At 42.3% G+C, this 6,614-nt stretch overlaps 1 pseudogene; it reads left to right on the plus strand.

Annotated features, from left to right (window-relative positions):
* The first annotated feature begins 206 nt into the window (after positions 1 to 206).
* Positions 207 to 1,402, plus strand: LOC100728140 (actin-related protein 2/3 complex subunit 1A-like; annotated as a pseudogene).
* The last annotated feature ends 5,212 nt before the right edge of the window (positions 1,403 to 6,614 follow it).

Below are 6,614 nucleotides of genomic sequence, written 5' to 3' on the forward strand. Positions count from 1 at the left end.
AAAAAGATGTTATGAAATACTGAGCTCATAGTAGAAGCAGCGAATCAAATAGTAGTTGTCAGGGCCTTGGTGGGCAGAGGAGTTGTTGATCCATAAAGTTTCCCCAAGGCTCCCTCTTGGCCTCTGTCCTACGCCCACGCCCGCCAGAGCTTGTTCGTGTTGACTGACCAGAGTCAGCGAATTCTCCGCTGCGAGCCCCTTCAGACCGCCCAGACCTCAAGAGCAGCATTGCTTTCTATCCTTTGAAAACACTAAGAATATGTCCCTGCATCAGTTTTTACTAGAGCCAATCACCTGTCATGCCTGGAACAGAGACCATACCCGAATTGCCCTTAGCCCCAGTAATCACGAAGTTCACATCTATAAGAATGGGAGCCAGTGGGTGAAAGCTCATGAACTCAAGGAGCACAACGAATCACAGGGATTGACTGGGCTCCCAAGAGCGATCGCATTGTCACTTGTGGAGCCGACCGCAATGCCTACGTCTGGAATCAGAAAGATAGTGTCTGGAAGCCAACCTTGGTGATCCTGAGGATTAACCGCGCAGCCACTTTTGTGAAGTGGTCCCCTCTAGCGAACAAATTTGCTGTGGGAAGTGGAGCACGACTCATTTCTGTTTGTTACTTTGAATCTGAAAATGACTGGTGGGTAAGCAAGCACATTAAAAAGCCGATTCGCTCTACAGTCCTCAGCTTGGATTGGCATCCCAACAATGTTTTACTTGCAGCAGGATCCTGTGATTTCAAGTGCAGAGTGTTTTCTGCCTACATTAAAGAAGTGGATGAAAAGCCAGCCAGTACACCCTGGGGCAGCAAGATGCCTTTTGGCCAACTGATGTCAGAGTTTGTGGCAGTGGCACTGGTGGCTGGGTCCATGGAGTCAGCTTCTCTGCCAGTGGGAGTCGTCTGGCTTGGGTCAGCCATGACAGTACTGTGTCTGTTGCTGATGTCTCAAAAAGTGTACAGGTCTCCACTCTGAAAACCGAGTTCCTGCCACTCCTGAGTGTGTCGTTTGTCTCTGAGAACAGTGTTGTGGCTGCTGGCCATGACTGTTGTCTGATGCTCTTTAACTATGATGACCGCGGCTGCTTGACCTTTGTCTCCAAGCTTGACATTCCAAAACAGAGCATCCAGCACGACATGTCTGCCATGGAATGCTTCCGCAACATGGACAAAAGGGCGACAACTGAGGACCGTAATACCGCTTTGGAGACACTGCACCAGAATAGCATCACTCAAGTGTCTATTTATGAGGTGGACAAGCAAGATTGTCGCAAATTTTGCGCTACTGGCATCAATGGAGCCATGACAATTTGGGACTTCAAGACCTTCGAGTCTTCGATCCAAGGCCTCTGAATAATGTGAAGCTGAGCGTCCCTGTCATCCAGCAGGAGACCGGCGGCTGAGCGCAGCCCTGCCATTCGCATGATGGTGAGGAAAGCCAGCCCAAGGAAACACTGTAACACATACTGCGCAAATATTGTGTGTTTTTGTTTGAATATAGTTGGTGAAAGTGTTGGTTTTTTAAAAAGCAGCAATGGTTTGGTTTTGTTTTCGCGATTTCATTCTATTCTTGACCAAAGCGTCTCTTTAAATAGTTTATTATGGAATTGTCACACTAATTTAAAGGAAAGATTGAAGAAGGTATTTAAATTGCCTGCTAGAAAATTAAATAAAAATCCTGAAAAAAAAAAGTTTCCCCAAGAAGAAATTTCAGTGAGACAGGAGAAGTAAGCTTTGGAGACCTATTGTACATCCTGGTGACTACAGCTAATTTATCAAATACTTGAAAGTCAGTAAGAGAGATCTTAAATGGTCTCACTATAAAAATAATTATAGGTATGTGAGGTGATGGTTATGCTAATTTGGTTGAATCATTTCACAATGTATACATACGTCACAACATCACATTAGACACCGTAAATACACACAATTATTTTTGTCAATTATACCTCAGTGAAGCAGGAGAGAAACGTTAGGAGATTAAAACAATGTTTATAAGCTATGTATGGCTTTATTTATTGTGGATCTAAACATCTCCAGGCCATTAGCAGAACACTGACATGAATAATAATAACGTAATTAAATTAGCTTTGATACATTGTCAACTTTTAGTCATATGAAAACTAAATCATTACACAGATTTTTAAATCTGATTGTTCACAATGATGTTTTTGACAGGGTAAAGGATAAAAAAATTAATTAGCAGTTTTTAACTTCTAAATATGTAGATATATAATCCCAGGTCTCCACACATACCCTTGTTCTGGGCCCTGAAAATGGTAAGAGTGCCTAAGTGTGAGGACTGAATGAGAAAGATGACTGACCTTATGCACAAGGGTGGCCGACTTTGATTAAAATATTTCTCATTAGAAAGCTATCCATGTCAGGATTTACCTGCAACAAAATATCCTCTGCCTTAGGCAGTTCCTGCTGCGATAACAAAATATGGAAGACTGAATAACTTGTAAACAATAGATATCTATTTCTCAGAATTCTGAAGACTAGAAAGCCCAAGATCCAAGCAGTGACAGATTTGGTGTCTGGTGATGACTCACTCTCTACTTCCAAGATGGCATCTTGTTGCTGCATGAAGGAAGGCAGGAAGAGACAAGCACTGAGTCCACGCATGGCGGAAGAGATGGAAGGGCAAGATGGGCAAATTCACTCTCTCAATCCATTCGGTAAGGGCACTGCTGCCATCCATGAGGGTGGAGTCCTCTTCCCCACAGCCTGTCCCCACGAAGGGTCTAAGTTCATTATATGGCTTTTGGACAGATACCTGTAACCTGTATTTTCTGTGTAGAAGTTTCAAAATAAACACCACACGTGGAGAAACAGACCCTCGTGCACTGCAGTGGGAATGTGAAATGTCTGTGGAGACTGTGGGAACAGTATGGAAATCGTAAGAAGTGAACAGCATTATCTCAGGATCCTGCTTTCCCACTGAAGAGTGCATTCCCGAGAGAAGCAAAAACAGGGTCTCAAGGAGGTATCTGTACCCCACGGTCATAGCAATGCTAGTCACAACTAACAAAAAGTGGAAGCAACCTAAGTCTCCACTGATTGATGAGTGGCTAGATAAAATGTGGCAAATGCATAGTAAATGGAATGTTATTCATCCTCTAAAAAGAAGAGAATTCTGACACATGCTACAACATGAATGAACTTTAAGGACATTATACTAAGTGCAAAAGACAATTAGCGTATGATCCTATATGGGGTGTGGAGTAATATAATTCACAGAGACAGTTTTGGGCTGGGGAGAGACTGGTGATTTGTTTTACGATATAGACTTTCAGTTTAACAAATGAAAAAGAGCTCTGAACATTGGTTGCATAACAAAATGAATGGACTTAATACTGAACTCTATATTTAAACATAATTAAAATGGTAAACTTTACATTAAATGGCTGTTATCATTTTTTTTAAAGTAAAAAGCAGACATTCTGTGAAAAAGATACGAGGAATGCTTCCCTAGTATTTATCAGAGCTACAGGGTGAGCGACACTGAAAGAATTTGGTGTGGCTGATTAAGCAGGGGCAAGGTGCCATCCTGCAAGGGCCAGAATGTGAGACTGTAGCCTGCTGAGCATGGGTCTTAGCTACTTTCTTGTTGCTGGGACAAAATACCCAACACTCACAAGGTAAAGGAGGAAAGATTTATTGTAGCGTACAGTATATTGGAGGTTTCGGCCCATACTCAGCTGGCTCCAAGGCAGAGCAACCTGGCAGAGAGGTATAACAGAGGAGAAACAGTCCATAGCCAGGCAGGCAGAAAGCAAGAAGCCTCAGCAAACCTTTATCTTTTATCTCATCCAGAATACAAACCTTTTGGGTGATACCTCCCCTACCCAGGGTGAGCCTTTCCATCATCCACACCCAGATCTATGCTAAATCAATCAGTGGAATAATTTAGTTATTACACCCCTAATGCATATTCACATACCCTGGATCCAACTACTTCTAAAAAGCCCTACCTATAAGCACTTGAAGCCAGATATAAGCCTTTACAGTATGGTAGGGAGTCTGTGCTTTATCCTAAGAACCACAAAAGGACGAAGAATATCAGGTGTGGTCTTTGTGGGACAGTTAGCAAGCAATTCATAGCTCAGTACCAAATAACACAGTAAATGATGGGGTTGAATGAGTCTGAGGGAGTCCTGGGTAGCTTAGCACAGATAATGGGTCTACACAGGTGACACAGCCCACCTTAGAGGATTCACTTGGCTATAGATGTTCATAACTGGGGGAAGTTAAAAGCTCTCCATCTCTAATGTAGAAAACAGGACATGAGAATTAATGTGCCTTCCAAACACCCCTTCTGCATCCTTTCTATGTCACCACTACTGTTTGTCTGTTCTGTCCTGAACCCACAAATCTGCCTCCACTATTCACCAATAAAGCAACATCACTCAGGGCTCCAGGCCCCTACTCTTCCTGAAAGGGTTCTATTACCTGCCCTCTGGCCCCAAGGACTCGGACTGTATACAGCCAACTGTGTTCCTGGAAATACTGGACACCCACAGCCCAGCACATTAACTTGATAAGTCATTTAACCTCTGGAGACTCGTGGTTCTGGCATGCAACCTATGATGTAAGGCAAGTCCTATCCGAGCTCACAAGTTTGTGTTGAGTACCATGTTGGATAACCTAAGTCAAAACCACTTGTAAATCACAGAGCCCCACAATGAAAGAGACTACTAGGAATGTAAGCTCAGCCTAGACAGACTAGTGGATTCATGGCTACAAATTACCACAGGCACCAGGGAGCATGCACAGTTAACCAATCCACACAGCACCTGTAAGAGGTGAGCATGTTCATACTGATGATAGCCATGAACACGCTGTGGAGGTAATTGCTATTCTAACCACAGGCGACAGACAGCAGCTCTTCTGGGTCCACCCAATCCATTCCCAATGCCTGCCACTTCCCCTTGGATATAACTCTATTTTACACTCCAAAGGTGTTGGAGTCCCTTTTGAAATAAGACTTTTTTTCTCCCCATTTATCATCAAATGAAATCAAATGCAGTCCTTTTACAGTCTTTCAGCAAACAACTGTGGCTTTGCAGGTCTTTGCTGCAGAATCTGTAATTTGTGCAGAATGCCTGGACCATCAGCCCACACCTGTGAAGCTGAGGGACTATCCCCAGGCCACTCAGCAGGAAGAGCACACTCGTCAGAACGTGACTCTACTCCCTGTGACAGCCCAGCAGGCGTATGGGTAACTGTATCAGAGAAAGGATGGTTGTTAAAGGAAAGATGAGCTTGTCAATTTCTCCAGACCTCTCAAAGCCTAAGAAATCATCCAACTTTCATATCTATTTCAATGATGCCAGCTCAAATAACTCAGGTTTTCCCCTTATTTTTTTCTGTGAGAAGAATGAGAAAGAGAGTTTTCTTTGAAGTAAATCTGTTAGATTTTTTTGAAACAAATCCAGAGGCTTGCATGGCCAGCATCTGCTTAGTCAGTCTCATTTCTCTCCTTGTGTTACTCACTATTATTACAAGTCTTTTAATAACTTTCATACATTGAACAATTACTACATACTAAATCCCATGTAGAGTTTATTTCTGTATCTCACTGGAACTTCTGGGCAACCCTAGCAGGGATCATTAAATACATTGCACAAACAAGGAAACCAGAACTCAGAGTTGACACTTACCTACATTCACAAAAATAAATGGCAGAGCAAAGATTTAAACCTAGGTCCTAAAAGCCAGGCACGGTGGTGTATGTCTGTATTCCCAACACTTGGGAAGCTGAAGCAGGACGATTACTATGATTTGGTTCAAGACCAGCCTGTGCTACATACTAGACCCTATCTCAAAAACAAAACAAACAAGAAAAAAAAAAGAGAGAAATAAACCTAGGTCCTCTGTGTTTGTTCAGGTGAGTTGCTATAACACATTACAACAAACTGAGTGACTTTATACAACAGAAATTTATTTTCTCATTGACCTGGAGGGTAGTACAAAATGTAGCTGTTGATAAGAGGGGCTACTCTTGGAAACTCTGAGCTCGGATTTGTCACGTGCCTGTCTCTGGGGTTTGCCACAAATGGGATCCCACGTCTCTGACTCTCTCTCATAAGGACATTACTGACTGAAGTTAAACTAACCCAACTCAACATGACCTCATTTTTGTATTGTAATAAGATGCATATGAAGCATTTGCCTCTACATGGGATTTAGTATGTAGTCATTGTTCAATATATGAAAGTTATTAAAAGGGTTGTAATAATAGTGAATAACACAAGAAGATGCATCTGACCATTTTAAGCACATGATTCACTGGCACTGGTTACACTTACAAGTATTGTGTAATTATCACCACTGTCCATTTCTAAAAGCCTTTCCTTACACCAAACAGAAACTCTTCACCCATTAAGCAATAACTGCCCTCTCTCCCCAGCCCCTGGCAACATCTACTTTACTTTCATTCTCTGTGAATTTGTCTATTCTAGATACTTCAGATAATCCTGGTGCTTTCATGTTTGGCTTTTTTCATTCAGCATAAGGTTTTCAAATTCCGGTCAGGTGGCAGCATGTAGAAGAATATCACCCATTTTTCTTTTACAATAGTACTGTCTGGCTGCATATAGACATTTT

Source organism: Cavia porcellus, unplaced genomic scaffold (genome assembly GCF_034190915.1).
Source record: "Cavia porcellus strain 051 isolate PalLab524CR breed Dunkin Hartley unplaced genomic scaffold, mCavPor4.1 scaffold_13, whole genome shotgun sequence".
Classification (NCBI taxonomy): Eukaryota; Metazoa; Chordata; class Mammalia; order Rodentia; family Caviidae; genus Cavia; species Cavia porcellus.